Source organism: Megascapheus bottae, chromosome 28 (assembly GCF_031878675.1).
Source record: "Megascapheus bottae isolate mThoBot1 chromosome 28, mThoBot2.hap1, whole genome shotgun sequence".
NCBI classification, from domain to species: Eukaryota; Metazoa; Chordata; class Mammalia; order Rodentia; family Geomyidae; genus Megascapheus; species Megascapheus bottae.
Genome location: NC_143536.1, coordinates 17,277,796 through 17,293,599, shown reverse-complemented (window position 1 = coordinate 17,293,599; position 15,804 = coordinate 17,277,796). Strand labels below are relative to the sequence as shown.

Genomic DNA, 15,804 nt, shown 5'->3' with positions numbered 1-15,804 from the left:
TACACAAACAGTAAAGGCTGGAAGTGTGCTAGCCCTGAACAAAAGAGTTCAGGGATGGATAGTGCCCAGGTCCTGAATTCAAGCCTCAGGACTGGCAAGAAGGAAAGCGGGGAAGAGAGGGAGGGAGAGGAAGGAAGGAAAACCATAGAGAGAGCACTGACTGCTGACTACTATTTGAACTCTTATTGCACGAGATTGGATTTGCAATTATCATAAAGACAGCCCATTGGAGAATGAGAAATGAGCCAAAACAATTAGGAAGTTTTCCAGTTTGGATGTTAAAACTAGACAAAACCAGCCAAGCACTAGTGACTCATGACTATAATCCTAGCTACTCAGAAGGTTGACATTTGAAGATCTTGATTCAAAGCCAGCCTGGGAAAGATAGTTTTTGTGAGACTTTTTTTTTTTTGGTGGGTCATGGGGCTTGAACTTGGCCTGGGCGCTGTCCCCAAGCTCTTCAGCTCCAGGCTGCCGCTCTACCATTGAGCCAAGCCCGACTTCCCATTTTCTGGAGGTTAATTGGAGATAAGAGTCTCAGGTCCTTTTGTGCCCGGGCTGGCTTTGAACCTTGATCCTCAGTTCTCAGCCTCCTGAGTAGCTAGGATTACAGGCATGAGCCACCTTGCTCGGCAGTTTTTGTGAGACTCTTATCTCTAATTTACCACTAAAAAGCTGAAAGTGGAGATATGGCTGGAGTATGAACATTGAGCAAAAAGCTGAGGAACCCCAGTTCTAGCACCAAAGCAAACAAAACAAAACAAAAAAACCTAGTAAAAACTAAGCAACGTATGACAAACAGGGCAGAAAATATTTTGGGTTTAGGTTGGATTTCTCAAGCAACCAACTACCAATTAGGTGTAGAATGAGTCAGCCAAAATAAACAGCCTGACTGGGCAATGGCGGCTCTTGCCTGTAATTCTCTCTACTCAGGACATAGAAACCTGGGGATCACAGTTCAAAGCCAGCCCGGGAAGGAAAGTCCATGAGACTCTTATCTCCAGTTAACCACCAGAAAAACCAGAAGTGGTGCTATAGCTCAAATGGTAGAGTGCTAGCCATGAGCAAGAATAGTGCCAAGCCCCAAAATTCAAGCCCCATGCCTGACAAAAATAAATAAATAAATAAAATGAACAGCCTGAAATGCCAGCCAAAAAGCAGTATAGCTTTCACATGATGGTCCAGGAGTCTAAAAGCTGAAATAAATGCCAGAGGTGAGAGCTCTGCCACCTGACCTAGGGCTAGGATAGACTAAAATGGCAGCAGATCATATAGGCAAGCCCAAAATTCCTGCCACACCCTTCAAACTGCCAATATGCCTTGGTGTTTAATGATCAAGAGCCACTTTTGTAAGTTTTTTTGTTTGTTTGTTTGTTTTTGCCAGTCCTGGGCTTGAGCTCAAGGCCTAAGCACTTTCCTTGGACTTTCTCAAGTCTAGGGCTCTACCACTTGAGCCTCAGCACCACTTCCGGCTTTTTTCTATGTATATGGTTCTGAGGAATCAAACCCCAGTCTTCGTGCAAGCACTCTACCGCTAGGCCAGACTCTCAGCTCTCCTTCTGTAAGTTTGATTTCTTTTCTCTCCCCCAACCTGAGCTGCTTCAAGGAGAGATGACTAGTGATAGAGGTCTTTCTGTGCTCAATGGGAACAAAAACCATCTGTACCTGCCTAAGAATATCAGAGAATTTGGTGATAAACTTCTCTTGATCTGTTAAGTTATGAGTGCCCAAATCATTATCTTACATGGTATCCTTGGGAGAAAAAGAATTTCTATATTCATCTGATGGGGTCTGAGCAACTTTCACAGTGGGAGGAAGAAAAGGTAAGTACCTGGACCCTTCGGTCCAATTAAACGTATTGTATTGTATCAACACCTGACATAGTAGGGGCTGATGCTGGCCTTCCAGCCTTGGAGTGACAGGATTCTCCAAATACAGAAGAAGTGCAGTCAAGAATGGCATCCAGGTGTGGGTAGTATGGATATAAACCATCTCCCCTACAAGGAGCACATATTGAAGATTTGGTTCCCAGCTGGTGGTGCTATTGAGAGGTGATTTGATCTTGAAGGCACTGATGTAATTGATCGATTAGATCGGGGATGGATTCACCACATGGCATTGTTGGAAAGTAGGATCATTTTAGAGGAATTAGGTTTCTGGGAGAGGATGTCTTGGAAATATATAACATGCCCTGGACCTCACGATATAGCATCCTCTACTATACACTCCCACTTTCATGACATCCTACCCTCAGGCCCAACGCAATGCATTCAGCTGACCAGTGACTAAAACCGTTGAGACCGTGTGCCAAAATAAATTCTTGTCTTGTTTTCTTTCAGATATTTGTCACAGAAACAACAACAAAAACTGCAGCCTTGTAATCTCAACACATGAATGGCTAAGGCAGGAGGACTACAAGTTCAAAGCCAGCCCAGGCTACATGGCAAAACCCTGTCTCAAAGCATAATTTGTTTTTAGGGGGAGGCAGGCACTAATGGCTAATGCTAGCTACTCAGAAGGCAGAGATTACAAGGGTGGAGGTTCAAAGCCAGCCTGGGTAGAAGGATTTGCAAGAGCCTTTTAACAGGTGCTGGGAATGTGGCTTAGTGGTAGAGTGCTTGCCTAGCATTCATGAAGGCCTGGGTTCAATTCCTCAGTACCACATACACCGAAAAAGCCAGAAGTGATGCCATGGCTCAAGTAGTAGAGAGCTAGCCTTGAGCAAAAGAAGCTCAGGGACAGAACCCAGGCCCTGAATTCAAGCCCCAAGACTGGCAAAACAAAAGAGGCTTTCAACAATAGAAGGAAAAACCTGTTCTAGCTACTTGGAAAGCATAGCTTCCAGGCTAGCCTGGGTTGGGGGGTGGTGGTGCAGAAATGACTATCTCCAAGTTAACCAGAGCAAAAAGGGCTGGAGGCATGACTCAAGTGGTTGAATGCCTGTCTAGCAAGCATGAAGCCCTGAGTTGTAACCCCAGGACTACCCAACCAAAGTCCAAGTCAAACACCATTGTGAGTATAAATGACCCTGTCACTTGCTTGCAATGTGTAAGTCAGGCTTTAAGTGATTCCCTTTAAACTTTGATATCTAAAACTTCCGTGACCCAGATGATGTCCTGTTAGGCAGCTAGATAAGAGCTGCAGCCTCAGACATCCCGTCTGTAGCTTTATGATACCACTACCAGCAGAGATGACAGATAATGTCTGCCCAGTTTCTGTTTCTTGGGAATGAGTGGGCAGACTCACCTAATCCTTCAAGCAGTCAGGGAAAAGCTACCATTGTCTCTTAATTCTTCTGCCCTTTCATCACCATTAGAAAATGAGGCTGTGTACCTTTTGGACGCTGGCTATTGGAGATAGCATATGCCTTTTATTGTACAAATCAGTGCTATTTGAGTGGGACTCAGAACAATAGGCAACATTGGAAGCTGTCCAACAAACTGGGTCACTATCTACTTTGGGAGTCCAGAAATCCTAATATGATACCATATATATATATATATATATATATATATATATATATATATATATATATAGTAGCTAGGCACGGTGGCTCACACCTGTAGTTCTATTCAGGAGACTGAGATCTGAGGATCAAGGTTCCAAGCCAGCCTCGGCAATAAAGTCTGTGAGACTCTTATCTCCAATTAACCACTAGAAAACAGGAAGTGGTGCTGTGGCTCAGGGGATAGGGTAGTAGCCTTGAGCTGAAGAGCTCAGGGACAGCCCTAGGTCCAGAGATCAAGTCCCATGACCGACAAAAAAAAAAAAATAGTAATCTTTTTACTAGGTGCCAATGGCTCAAGCCTGTAATCCTAACTACTCAGGACGCTGAACTCTGAGAATCCTGGTTTAAAGCCCCGTGAGACTCTTATCTCCAAGTAATCACCAAGAAAGCTGGAAATGGAGCTGTGGTTTAGTAGTAGACTACTAACCTTAAGCAGAAAAGCTCAGGGACAGCACTCAGGAACTGAGTTCATATGTGCATATGCACACAATTCACTTTTTCTCTCTCTCATACACACACACACACACACACACACACACACCATAGAGAAATTATTAATCTTCAGTGATAAAAAAAATTATCTTTGGGCTGAGAATGTGCGTTAGTGGTAGAGTGCTTGCCAGGCATTCATGAAGACCCAGCTTCTATTCCTCAGTACCACATACACAGAAAAATCTGGAAGTGGTGCTGTGGCTCAAATAATAGAGTGCTGGCCTTGAGCAAAAGAAGCTCAGGGACAGTGCCTAGGCTTTGTGTTCAAGCCCCAGGACTGGCAAATTTATTTTTCAATTTTCCAGGTCTTCTTTTCCTATTAATCTCATTGCAGGGAATGCTTTATCTCTGAAGGCCATAGACACTGAACAATGCAAGTCAATTCAACTGAGAGTCTGCCTCAGGACCTTAATGGAGATCACGGGATAGATTCACTGAACAAATGTTTACCGAGTATCTACAAATTCCTGCAACTCTGAAATGACCCTGCCTATGAAGCTGTTTCTAGGCAAACAAAGGTATGGATGATCAATAGAAACTGGTACATTAACATTCATTTCATAAAAGCACCAACTTGTCACCTAAGTCCCTATATGAGACTGACTGTCTGCTTCTCCTGGAAATCAGAGGCATGAAGGTTTGGGATGCTGAAAGAACCCCCATAGAAAAAGAGCATCCTACCTGCAGGAATATATTACATGAAGATCCAAGGAAAGCAGTGGCCCTGTAGCAGTAGCTGGGAGGTTAACACAGTTGTGGTCAGGCAGCTCTATTAGGCTTTCTCAGCTAACGGGCTATCCAGGAACACCCTGTCTAACACAGGGTTGTCCATGCAGTTCAGCTGCTGGCCCGTCAAGACATGAGGCTACCTTCTCTGATTGGGTAAAACTACTGGACACCATCCACCAGCCTTGATACTCTGCTCAGCTGTTACTTGTGGCTTAGCCGGTTGAATTCTTCCCATGTGGTTGGTGTAAGGGACAGAGCCCACACAGACAGGGCATGCAGTGCCAGAGGGCTCCTCAGTTCATGTACTCTTCTCCTCAACAACATTGTGGGCCAAAGCAGGTAAGGATGCATGGTCCATATTGCAAATGTGGAAACCAAGGGCCAGAGAGGTGAGAAAGCTGATGTGCAAAGCTGATGTAGCTGATCAGCTACAGAAGCTGAGCAACTAGAATGGCTTCTCAGGGAAGCCTGAGTTCTGCTCTTCAGGCCTTTCAGATTTGGTGAGGCTCACTCAGACTGTCTGGAACATTTTCACTTGCTTAGTCAACTGGTGATGGACTTTAATTAATCACAATGAGAAAAGATGTCTGTTTTATACAGGGGTGAGTGTGGTGATTCATGCTGGTGGGCTCAGCTACTTGGGAAGCCGAGTCATGAATCTCACAACTTGAGTCTCAGAGTTAAAGGTCAGCCTGGGAATTGTATTGAGACAATTCCAAGAAGCCTAAAAGCTTTTATGTATTGAGATAAGTGTCTGACTATTAGCTAAGGGATATAGTCAAGCCAGGCCAACATAAGCAAAGGCCATTTCCCTGCCCAAGCCACCCTGAAAGCTGTGACTCCGTACCTGTACTTACCCTCTTTCCACATGCACATAGACTCCTCAGTGATACAGTGACCCTCCAGCATCTTGGATTTTTTTTGCCAGGCCTGGGACTTGAATTCAGGGTTTGGGCATTGTCCTTGAGCTTCTTTTGCTCAAGACTAACACTCTACCACTTGAGCCACAGGGCCACTTAACCACTTTTTCTGTATATGTGATACAGAGGAATCGAATCCAGGGCTTCATATATGCTAGCAAGCACTCTACTACTAAGCCACATTCCCAGCTCCATGTGTTAGAATTCTATGTGTCTGATTCCAAATCCACTACATACGCAATACATGGTTCTTTTTAAATTACATTAGAATTCTCATTTCAAATGAGAAACAAAACATGTTAAAGCATATAATCTGGTAGTACTTGAATTATGTGGAGTCTTGTGAAACCAGCATCTGAATCTAATCCAAAAACATTTCCATCATCCCATTATTTTTCTTCTATGACTGTCCATCATACCTGTCCCCAGCCTGTGCATTTAAAAACTCCTCTGGGGGACAAAGGATGGACAAATTGGCTACTGTGTTGAAAATGAACTATACAACTTATGAGTAAGGATAGGAGGCAAAAACTGGGAGAGAGTGAGGGAAGGGATGATATTGTCCAAAAAGAAATGTACTCATTTTTTTGTCTTTTGCCTGGGCCTTAAACTCAGAGTATAAGTACTATCCCTGAGCCTCTTTGTGCTTAATGCTAGTGGTAGATCTACCACTTGAACCACAGCCTGACTTGTGTTTTTTTTTTCTGAGTAGTTTATTGGAGGTAACAGTCTTTTGGACTTTTCTGCCCAAGCTGGCTTCAAACTGCAACCCTCAGATCTCAGCCTCCTGAGTAACCTCTCTATACATCACCCCCCCACACACACCCTCCGCCCCAGGCTGAAGCCAAGGACTTGTTCATCATGGGGGGGCTGTAGTCTAGTTTGACATTGTTGGCAAACTCTTGAGTCTTATATTTTCACACCATCTGAAAGCAAACCATATTTGGAATTTCCAGTTTACAGGCATTTGCCTGTCACTTATTTGCCACCACCTTTTGCCACTAGGGGGCAGCCACAGCACAGGATTCATCAGGCTGGCTGTCAGGACAGTTTCAGACTGGAACAGAAAAACACCTCCAGGGTGACCCCTCTGCACTGATTCCAGCAAAGTTCATGAATGGCAGGCTCTCACAGCCCAGCCCAGCCTGCTGAGACCTGAAATCAGCACCTTCCAGGAGGAATGGACTCCTCTGATGCAAGCAGAAGGCAAGCAGGGTTTCCCAGAGTTTGATGAATCTCAGAGGAGAGCCTAAGGTTAGAGAAGGGATGGACTTACTCCAGATCACCAACCAGAAGCAAAGAGGGCTGGGAATCTGAACTCAAGTTTCTTGGCTGCGTTTGATGTATGTAACAATTTTGCCACATACTTGTTAGCAAGAGGTGGTTGTCAGTCTTGGCTGGGACTCTGCGTTCACCTTAGCTGCCCATAGAAGAAATATAAATACATGAAAAAAAATTTCAACGTTCTCAGTAGTAAAGAAAATGCAAATCAAAACTACACTTAGGCAGAATGCCCATGGCTCATATCTATAATCCTACCTATTCAGGAGGGTGAGATCTGAGAGTCTGTTGAAGCCAGAGCAATCAGGAAAGTCCATAAGACCCTTATCTCCAACTAACCAGTAAATATCCAGAAGTGAGCTGTGGTTCAAATGGTAGCACACCAACCTTGTGAGAAAAAACTAAGGGACAGCACCTAGTCCCTGAGTTAAAGCCCTAGTTCTGGTGCCAAAAAAGAAAAACAAAACAAAGAAACTACACTTTGATTCTACTGGGTCCCAAAGGCACCCAACAGTAAACCCAACTAATCGGAAGGCTGAGATCTGAAGATCAGAATGCAAAGCCAACCTGGGCAGGAAAATCCATTATACTCTTATCACCAATTAACTACCAAAAGTCAGAAATGAGCTATCTAGCTCAAGTGGTAAAGTACCAGCCTTGAGAGAAAAAGCTAAGGGATAGATAGTCCTTAGTTCCCAAATCCAAGCCCCAGCACTGGCACCAAAAGAAAAGAAAAAAAAGAAAACCCTACATTTAGATTCAACCAGGTATCAGTGGCTCGCCCTCTGAAATCCTAACTACTTAGAAGGCTGAGATCTGAGGTCTGGGATGTAAAGTCAGCTCTGGCAGGAGTCCATGAGATTCTCATTTCCAGTTTACCATCAAAAAGTCAGAAGTGGATTGTGGCTCAAATAGTAGAGCATCAGCCTTGAGAGAAAAAAAATTAAGGGACAGCACGCAGACCCTGAATACTGGTGTACCCCTCCCCCCACAGCCCACCACCCACCTCCACCCCCACCACCATCAACAATAAAATAAAACAAAGCCACACTTAGAGTCCATCAGACTCGCCATCACTAAGAAAACAAACAACTTCAAATGCTGTTGGGGGTGTGGGGAAAATGGAGCCGTCAAACACTATTGGTAGGAATGGAAACTAGAAAAAACTACAGAAATCAGGATGGGCAGTGTGAGGCCTGGATCCAATTTCTTATCCATTTCCCACCATTGTCCAGGCCTACAGTGTGGAGCCTGGTCACAGACAGAACCAGACACACACATTTATCTTTCAACAAGTGCAAATGCCTGGAAAGGAAAAAAGGATTACAGAAGCCAATCTACTCGAGTCTCTGGACAAATGAAATTGAGATTAATTTGTGTGAAGGCGCTACACTCTAAATCAGATGAGAGGGGAACTTGAGGCCTGCTGCAGGTGCATCATTCAATCCAATGGCTCATCCCTGCAGGCGGTAGGGAAGCAGAGGCCTGGCTCCCTGCAGGTTGTCTGAATATAAACCAGGCAACTGCAATTTCTGACCCAATAGGCAGGATGATGAAAAAGGAAGAGAGGGAGCCAGGCACCCATGGCTCTTGCCTGTAATCCTAACTACTCAGGAGGCTGACATCTGAGGATCAGGGTTCGAAGCCAGCCTGAGCATGAAAGTCCGTGAGAGTCCATGTGGGCTCTGCAGAGGGGCATTCACACCAAGGGAAAACAAAGTGTCCACATCACCCTCTCCAGAGTCTGGCAAATACCTAAGCCCAAAGAACTTGCCTGCTTTCTCCTGCCTAAACACCTACCAAGAGGCTGCAAGATGACCTTCTTGGCATTCCACTTGGACCGTGAGAAAATTTCTAAATGTCATCCTTAAGAGGTGCTGGCCTTTCCTTGCAACATTTCCTTGCCAACATTGCCCATCCACCACCCCATAAAGTCATGGGGCTTCTGGTATGACCCATTTCCTACATATTTTATTTGGAAAACTGGGGGGCATACTCCTAATATCTTCCAGTTCTGTCATATTACTCCCAGTTCATGCCTCAGCTCCCTCACTAATCATGGGGAGCTAAGAGATATCCCAAGAAGTAGAAAGGGTACATGGATGCAGGGCCAGCCCTGTCTAGCTATGACACTCATTCCACTACCTCTTTCCTATGGTCATGTCCAGTGTGCTAACTGATACTGAAGACTGAGTCTGGGTGCCATCTGGGTACTCATAAGACAGATATATCTTTTTTTTTTTCCAGTCCTGGCTTTTTTCTCTGTATGTGGTATTAAAGAATTGAATCCTGGTCTCCGTGCATGCTAGGCCAGCACTCTACCACTAGGTCAAACTCTCAGCCCAAGGCAGATACATGTCAGCACCCTGTGGTCCCAGGTTCAGGGGGTGACCTCCAGGCAATTGAGACACCTAAATGAAGAAAGAAGCCCTTCCCCACCCTCAGCCAAGAAATGAAACCTGGTGATATAGGTTTCCTGGAAGAGGTATGGTGGGGTTTCTCAGATCAAAACCAACTATGTACTCTAGAAGCCTAAGGCAGTCTTTTCTGATTCAAAGGCATTTGTACAGCTTGTTTAGGGGAAGGGACAGGTACAGGAGGCAAAAATTTAAAAAAAATAAGTAAAAAGGAAGGTGAGGGCTTTGTGAGCTGCAGGGAGCCTTATAGGGAGTTCTCACACATTTTCACAGTCCATTTTCATACCAGTTCTGGGAGAAGTATGGAGTCTAGTCCAATTCTCATCGTATCCTCTTTTGGGGTATGAGGTGGCCCCAAGCCCAGGACTGCTGGCCATGCCACAGAAATTCGCCCACCACAGGCAACAGAGCAGAGGAGTCAGTGTCTCCTCTGTGCTGCCAGGCATATAGACTCAGGCTGTGGGGCAGACCCTGCCAGGAGTGAGCAGATGGAAAATGGGAGGGTGGGACCCACCAATACGAGAGTCTATGGAATCTACCTTTCTTCCCATCTCCAGAAGTGAATTCATTGGGGAAGTGCTCCTGTGAAGGAAAAGCAAGCAAGGTCAGAAAGAGCCTGTGGGTGGCATCACTGTGACATGCATTCCAGATCATTTGTCCAGAGCAACAACAGTGGGTCTGCTGAGGGGCAGTTAGCTAAGAAATAGTTGAGGGAGGTGCAAGGATCTGCAGTCTCTGGAAAAACTAAAATGCATTAAAGGTTCTACTGAGCACTCAACTTTGGACAGCTCACAAGGAATTTAAGAAGGCAGGTAAAATAAGGAATTTGTACTGAAGGGAAAGGGAAAATAAGAGAATGAGTACCTAGTTCTTAGAATTGTGGAAGGCAAGGAAGGTTGGCCTGGATAAACCACAGAGTTTCTTTGCGTTCCCAGAATCAGACTTACTACACAAACCTTGGTGGTGCATTTCTTACACAGAATGAGTTTCACATCAGATTAATAAAAACAAGGGAGTAAGCATCAGAAGCTCTCATCTGTAATCTGAGCTACTCAGGAGGCTGATTTGAGAATCGTGGTTCAAAGTCAGCATAGGCAGGAAAGTCCATGGGACTCATCTCCAGTGAACCGCCAGAAAATCAGAGGTGGTGCTGTCTATCAATGTGGGGAGAGTAAGAAACTAGAAATAAGTGAATGAAAATTCCCAAATCAAGATCCCCTCAGAATTATTTTAGTTGAAACAAAAATATAGAAACTGGGGCCAGGAGTTTGGCCTAGTGGTAGAGTGCTTGCCTAGCATGCATGAAGACCTGGGTTTGATTCCTCGGTACCACATACATAGCAAAAAGCCAGAAGTGGTGCTATGGCTCAAGTAGTACAGCCCTAGCCTTGAGAAAATCCAGGGACAGTGCTCAGGCCCTGAGCCCAAACCCAGGACTGGCAAAAAAACCCAAAACAACAACAACAACAAAAAACCACATAGAAACTAAGTAGGGCCAGGAGTTTGGCCCAGTGGTAGAGTGCTTGCCTAGCATGTGTGAAGACCTGGGTTCCATTCCTCGGTACCGCATACATAGAAAGAGAGAAGGAAAAATAAAAGGCCAGAAGTAGAGTTCTAGTCTTGAAGAAAAAACAAAAAACAAAAAAAACCAAGGACATTTCTCAGGCCATGAGTTCAAGTTCCAGGACTGGGAAAAAAAAAGAAAAAGAAAATATCTAGGTAGCTGGGCGCTGGTGACTCACACCTGTAATCCTAGCTACTCAGGAGGCTGAGATCTGAGGATCCAGGTTCAAAGCCAGCCTGGGCACAAACGTCTGTGAGACTCTTCGCTCCAATTAACCTCCAGAAAACCAGAAATGGCACTGTGGCTCAAGGTGTAGGCTGGTAGCCTTGAGCTGAAGTGCTCAGAACAACACCCAGCCCCAGAGTTCAAGCCCCATTACTGACATATATATGCATATATATACAGACATTACACATACGTGTGTGTGTGTGTGTGTGTGTGTATACCAACGGCTCATGCCTATAATCTTATCTACTCAGGAGGCTGAGATAAGGATCATAGTTTGAAGTCAGCCTGGACAAGAAAAGCCCATGAGACTCTGATCTCCAATTTGCCACCAAAAAGCTGGAAGCAGAGCTCAAGTGGTAGAGCACTGGCCTTGGGTCACAAAGCTCAGGGTCAGTGCCCAAGCTCAGAGTTCAAGCCCCAGGACTGGCACAGAAAAAGGAAAGTAAAAAGAAGAAAGAAAGAAAAAAAAAGAGAAAGGAGAAACAAAACAGCACCAGATGAAGCCAGTTTCCCCTTCTGAGCTGGCAGCGATGGATGCATGAAGAACAGGGTGGCACCTGTGATGTGTCCCCACCAAGACCACAGGACAGTGGCTCCTTTCCTCAAGGACAATTCAGAGACTTATCTTGCCCACACGGTTAATGGCACAAGTCAAACAGTGGTTGGCAATGGCTGCGTTTCTGGCCTCATTTGGCCACGGGGATTCACTGAAAAAAGAAAGGGAGAAGTTTTGACTAGTCCAACTACATCTTTTATTTATTTGTTTATGTATATTTTTTTGCCAGTCCTGGGGCTTGAACTCAGGACCTGGGCTGTCTCTGAGCCTCTTTGTGTTCAAGGTTAGTGCTCTACCACTGGGGTCACAGCACCATCTCTGCCTTTTTCTGAGTAGTTTATTGGAGTTAAAAATCTCCTGAACTTTCCTGCTTGGGCTGGCTTCAAACTGTAATCCTCAGATCTCAGCTTCATGAGTAGCTAGGATTATACAGGCATGACTCACCGGCACCCAGCTTGACTATATCTTTTAATTGTTCATAGGCATCTGTTAAGACTTTGCATTGTCTTTATAATAACACTTCATTGTTTACTTTTTGTCCATCATGGGACTTGAACTCTGGGCTTGGGCCAGATAAGTGTCCTTATCTGTCAAGGGGCATGACCACTGCAAGAGCTCAAAAAACATACTGCTTTGCCCTAAAACCTGCTATGGTTTTTATTGCAGGCCTAACCACACCTTTAAAAGCTGAAGGCTAGATGATTTGGAGCTAAGGAAGATAAATCAACCATTTCGGTAAGTTTAATAGGCTGCAGAGAACCTAAGAAGATATATGCATATTCAGTAGATTCTGTTGGCTCAGGGAGAGCCTCTGTAGGCACAAAGCGATGTGGCTGCCTGTATTTGCAACAACAGCTTTTTTTCTGCCCAGAAACCAGTTCATAGTCAGGTTGGACACCAGAGCACTGGGCTGTCCAGCACGCCTCCCTGCTGTCCCCACTTCAGCACTGCTAAATGGCACTGCTAAAACCTGAACACAGGACACCTTGTGGAAGCCAGCACCAAATGCTGCAGGCGTCCTGCCTTGGAGGAAGTGAGCTGAGGACAGAAATATTTGCATATAAATTCCCAGAGCGCTATTACTTGTTAGGAGGTAAGGTTGGAAAGCATCCAGGTGCTCGGCCTTAATGGAAGATCCAAGTGGCCAAGCATGGTCTTGTAGAGCTATCTCAGCTCCCGTGCTGCCCACATGAAGTGAGGGGCACTGAGAGTCCTGCCCCGGGGCTCAGGGCCCACCAGAACCTATGCTGTGGTTTCAAACGTGGGATCCTCAGGCTTCAAACTCCCGAGTGCTGTGATTATAGGTGTGTACCACCATGCCTGGCTCCAATTTATTTCATAACCAATCCACTCTTGAGACTCTGAGATCAATCCATGATTAGGGTAGAACGCTCAGCTCTTTTTTTTTTTGTTTTGTTTTGTTTTGTTTTGCCAGTCCTGGGCTTGAGCTCAGGGCCTGAGCACTGTCCTTGGATTTTCTCAAGGCTAGAGCTCTACCACTTGAGCCTCAGCACCACTTCCGGCTTTTTTCTATGTATGTGGTACTGAGGAATCGAACCCGGGTCTTCGTGCATGCTAGGCAAGCACGCTACCACTAGGCCAAACTCCCGGCCCAGAACGCTCAGCTCTTAAAAGACCTCCCTTGTAACACCCATCATGGGGATGGGGGTCAAGTTTCTATGACTTGAATACATTCAAGTCATAGCAGGCACTAAATGATAATAAAGGTGAGCAGCCCAGCTGGTCACGTGCCCTGTATTCTGATTGGTCTATCATAACCTCTAGCTTTAATGACAGTGGATAAGGAAAGGTTTGAATGGCACCACTAGGGGCTGTGTCCATGGAGGTCTGTCTCTGCTTAAAGCTGGCAAGTGTCCTCCCAGTACCAGTTTTCATTCACACCCTCTCACCAGCCTTAGTTCAGGCTTATTAACTACAATAGCTTCCCATCCAATTTTCTATCTGCTTTATCCATAGCAAAGAATCTACAGCCTGATGAATGAGAGATTTTTATTCTGTTATCCTAAGAATACCAATGTTTAGAATAGGAACTCAGTATTGATAAAAATCACTATGACTACAGCTCTGCCTAAAACTTTAAATGTATGTATAAACTCTGAAAGAGAACACCGAGATATGAAATGAGTGATGCTTTTGTCAGAACCCAGAATAAAGACAAATTACCATCTGTCACCTCTTTGAATGTTACTGAGTTTTTTAGATAACAGATTTATTAAATCGCAAGCATAAAACTCACTCTTTAAAGTATGCACTTAAGTGGGTTTTTTAGTATATTCACAGAATTGAGCAAATATCACAATCTAATTTTGGGACATTTTTTTATCACTTCAAACAAAAGCTGTATGCTCCTTCTTCCCTCACAACCACGAATTCTTCCCTGGGAATCATGAATTTGCTTTATGTCTCCAGTCATTTACCTTCTGGAAAGCTCATTTTTAAATGAATTCATATCTGAGCACTAGATCTGCCTCTTGCCAGACTTACTCTGTCCAGCCATATATGGGTGGCTCATCTCTAATATCAGCTACTCAGGAGGTTGAGATTTGAGGATCCTGGTTCAAAGCCAGCCCAGGCAGGAAAGACTGTCAGACTCTTATCACCAATTAACCACCAAAAAGCCCTAAGTGGAGCTGTGGTTCAAGAGATAGACTGCCAACCTCGAGCAAAAAACCTAAGGGACAGCATCTGGGTTCTGAGTTCAAGCCCAATATTGGCACAAAAAGAATAAATAATCATACTCTGTCTCTATGGGCTGTAGCAACCTCACTTGACAAAAGCACTAAGAGCTCTTTGGCTCTGAGACACTACAAATTTAAGTGAAAGTATACTTTTTAAAAAGGTAGCAAATAGCCTTTTTTTTTTTGTCAGTCTTGGGGCTTGAATTCTGGGCTTGGCACTGTCCCTGAGCTCTTCAGCTCAGGGCTAGCACTCTGTCACTTTGGCCACAGTGCTACTTCCAGCTTTCTGGTGGTTAATTGAAGATAAGAGTCTCGTGGACATTTATGCCTGGGCTAGCTTTGAACAGTGATCCTGAGATCTCAGCCTCCTGAGTAGCCAGGAGCAACTGGCGCAAATAGTCTTATCTAATCTTATCTGGCAAAACACCAGGCAGGTTCATTTTCCATGGTGTAAGGTCCCATCCGACAGAGTACACTGTGATCCCCAGGTTGGCGGCTGCAACCCCAGGAGCAGTTAATGTCTTACCATCTGACAGAAGCTGGTGGTGAGCCCATTCTCTGCCGACTCAGCAAATTCTGTCCAAGGGAGCTTCTCTCTTGTACAGAAGGCAAAGGGCATAGCTGCAAGGAGAGAGGGGTTTGAGTCACAACACATAGGGACTCTGCAGGTTGTCCTCAGCCCGGCAGCAGGGGACTATTGGGACCCTCCCCCTTCCAGGATAGAAGAAATAAGAAAAGCCATTCAATGACTCCACAAGAAGTTTACAAACTGATGGACAGGATGAGCATGCACAAGGATTAATGTATAGCTTCAGGATCTGTGCATAGATCCAACTAGGAAATTTTAATTCAGTAGGAAATTATGTTAAATACAACTCTCTCTCTCTCTTTCTCTCTCTCTCTCTGTCTCTCTCTCTCTCAACATTGTATTGAGGACTACACACAGAGCTTTACACATGGTTAGACAAATTGGCTCTTCCACTTTTGTGATCTGGAGTTCCACTTGCCAACTTGGGAAGAAGGGTTGCTGGCAAATAGACTTAGTCCCCACACATTAGCTCATGGTTTTGTTTTGTTTTGTTTTTTTTTCTTTCTTTCTTTTTTTCTTGAGGAAAAGTTTACAGATGTTGTTCCCTCCCACATTCTCACATTTCCTGGATTCAAAATGACAGTTTCCTGTGCAGCAGTGGATTCTTTTTTGTCAGTCCTGGTGCTTGAACTCAGGTCTGGGCACTGTCTGTGACCAACAGTTCTGGCTTTTGTTATGTATGTGGTACTGAGGAATCAAACTCAGGGCTTACTACATGCTAGGCAAGCACTCTACCACTAAGCCACACTCCCGGCCTATGGGAAGGACATTTTGATAATATCTATGCACTTAAAATCTCCCTTCCAGGGACAAGATATAGC

General features: G+C 44.8%; 1 long non-coding RNA gene across 1 annotated transcript; it reads left to right on the top strand.

Moving 5' to 3' along the window:
* The first annotated feature begins 4,339 nt into the window (after window positions 1-4,339).
* Window positions 4,340-12,623, top strand: LOC150045346 (uncharacterized). Its single transcript, XR_016532904.1, has 3 exons — window positions 4,340-4,518; window positions 12,362-12,430; window positions 12,567-12,623. It is a non-coding gene; the product is annotated as an uncharacterized LOC150045346 (long non-coding RNA).
* Window positions 12,624-15,804: the final 3,181 nt, after the last annotated feature.